The sequence below is a fragment of the Sinocyclocheilus grahami genome, unplaced genomic scaffold (assembly GCF_001515645.1).
Source record: "Sinocyclocheilus grahami isolate Dianchi unplaced genomic scaffold, SAMN03320097.WGS_v1.1 scaffold7857.1, whole genome shotgun sequence".
Taxonomy (NCBI): Eukaryota; Metazoa; Chordata; class Actinopteri; order Cypriniformes; family Cyprinidae; genus Sinocyclocheilus; species Sinocyclocheilus grahami.
Window position 1 is genome coordinate 647 of NW_015511733.1, and position 2,688 is coordinate 3,334.

The 2,688-nt window shown below is 35.6% G+C and overlaps 1 pseudogene; it reads right to left on the reverse strand.

The window, feature by feature from the left end:
- Positions 1–222: 222 nt before the first annotated feature.
- On the reverse strand, positions 223–1,096 carry LOC107577934 (C3a anaphylatoxin chemotactic receptor-like; annotated as a pseudogene).
- Positions 1,097–2,688: the final 1,592 nt, after the last annotated feature.

The window sequence follows — 2,688 nt, forward strand, 5'->3', positions numbered from 1 at the left end:
CATAAAATGTATGAAGTGAGATTATGTGGCATTAAAAAAGCCAACAAGATTTAGCCAGAGTTTCTAAACATTTTCCCCCCAGAACGAATTGAGTCATAGGTTCAACATTTTCACTTGTATAATGCAGTTCATGGCTATTTATTCTGTTGAACCTCATTTGTATAAGTTATAAGAGTGCGGCCATCAAGGTAGGAAAGTGGATATGTAAATGTCTAGATAATTTTAATGGCTTGGTTTTTCATCCTGGCAGCTGGCAGGGGTAGAGATAGCAATGTCTTTTGTTTGCTTTGAGTCCAGATGATCCTCGGCGAAAGCCGTCTCCAGCACCAGCAGCAGAGACTGTTTAAGCTTCTTCTTATACTCATCACACATGAACACATAGAGAATGGGGTTCAGACAGCTGTTTAAAAAAAACAGGCAGTTCACTACAGCTTCTGTTTTTAATAAAACCTCTTTATCTGACTCACTCCATTGATTCTCCTGTGCACGTATGTGATAAAACTCGTGGATATGATAAGGAAACCAGCATTTGAAAAAGGCCAGGACCACAGGTGTAATAACCCGGTATGACCTGAGCTGCTTCGCCTTTTTGAGGCTTTTGACTCGCACTCCGATAGCTATATATGAAGATGCAATGATCAAGAAGGGGATGATGAAGCCCACTATGAACCTATATGTGACCAAGGCCTTGTAGGATTGTATAGAAGTTGGATAGTTACAGATTCCATCAGACAGCGGGGATGCTGCAGCCAATGGATAAAACCCACAAAATCTTGCAGATGATTCTGGTTTTGAACAGGGTTCGATTATTCCGAGTCCACACGGCCATCCATGTGCACAGGCATCGATCCAGACTGATAGTCGTCAGCAAAAAAATGCTGGCAAACATGTTTAAGTAAATCATGAAATGGATAAACTTGCACTGTAAGTCGCCAAAGTGCCAAGCCATCTTGCATAAGGCTAAAATCATGCTTATGATGAGAGTTAAGGAGAAGATGAAGTCTGCAATTGCCAAGTTAAGGAACCAAATGGAGTTGACTGTCGTCTTCATTTTGTAGCCGGTCACATATATGATGAGCCCATTTCCAACGAGACCTACGGCAGGAATGGCAAAGTAAATGCAAAATTTGAAGACGTTCATGCCCTCGGTCTGCATGGTAGAGTTGTCTGTAATGAATCTGGTCACATTTTGAGGTCCAAAAATAGTGTCTGCTACACAAAACAAGAGATAAATACGAAGAGTGTTGGTTTATGGAATCTGAATTTTTTTTTTATGCCACATTTCACATGCGACAATTGTTTCTACCCACAGCATGCTATCTGAAGCATAGTTTCACATTCGCACTTCACTTAACTTTTGGCGCTCTAGCGGTTAATAAACAGAACTGCGTGCGTCTTGCGGAAGAACATTGTAGCCGGAGCTACTTCTCTCTGTTTATGTCTATGGCGAATCACACAGGTACTGGGCTACTCTGCAGTGGTACCTACCCGAACCAGTCTAAATAGTCCGAATATAAACACTTATTATAGGTGTACCGTAGTGATTCAGGACAAGTCAAAAACATGATTTGGAAAATGGATTCATGGTGTATTCGCTTATTATATACATTTTGTCAATTTTGAACACAAAAAAGTTACGGACTGCAGCTTTAAAGAAGGATCTGAAAGTGTGCATTTAACCAAGTTTCAAATTGTAATAGTATTCTGTAAATTTATTTATTGTAAGTACATACATTTAAATAATATTTTCACACTTTTTGCATTAGGAAAAAATAAAAACATGATAACATTTTGAAAATTAAATGTGATATTTACCTAATTTTCATACATATTAAATGTTGTATGAAGATTTCACTTTGTGTAAATAATCATAGTTTGGAAAATAATTTTTAAGTCATTTATTTATGGTGGATATTTATATTTTGAAGTGAAGGGCCTGGGTTTGAGACAGTAATATATATGTACAAAAGGCAATAAAAAGCATAAACAAAATCAAGCAATAAACAAACAAATAAATAAGTAAACAAAAGTATAAAAATAGAAACAAATGAATGCAACCTTCATAAAAAAAAACTAAATAATAATAAAAAAGCTAACACCAACCACTGGGACATTGGCTGCAGTTAGGACACAACTTTAAATGAAAAATAACTTCTGAAAATAAACTGACATTTTTTAAATAAAAAAAAAAAAAATAGGCCTCTTCTGTTATTGTGCCTAAACTGTGAAATATAAACATGTGTATCAGAACTGCTAAAACATTGTCAGACAGGCAAAATTAAAAACTCATCTGTTTTCTCTGGCTTTTTAATGTATTGTAGAGATTAATTTAATCTGTTTTGAATGTTGTTCTAAGTGTATAATTGTAAAGCACTTTGGTCAACTCTAAGTTGTTTTAAACTGTGCTCTAGAAATAAATTGACATTGACATTTTCACCCAGTTACAGAGAATGATAAAATAATATTATTCTTCCAGCACGCACCAATTATGCATAAAATACACAAATTAGACTCTAACCCATTTTCTCTATCTCTCTTCTCTATGTTCTCTTGTGTAAAAGCCCATAAAATCTATTTGCATGTTCTCTTTTCAATTGACAGTGAACAATTGATGATAATTGCCCCTTTACTTATTAAAGTGTAATGGTGGGATGGAGTAGGAAGAGAAATATGCTTCTGCAGAAATCT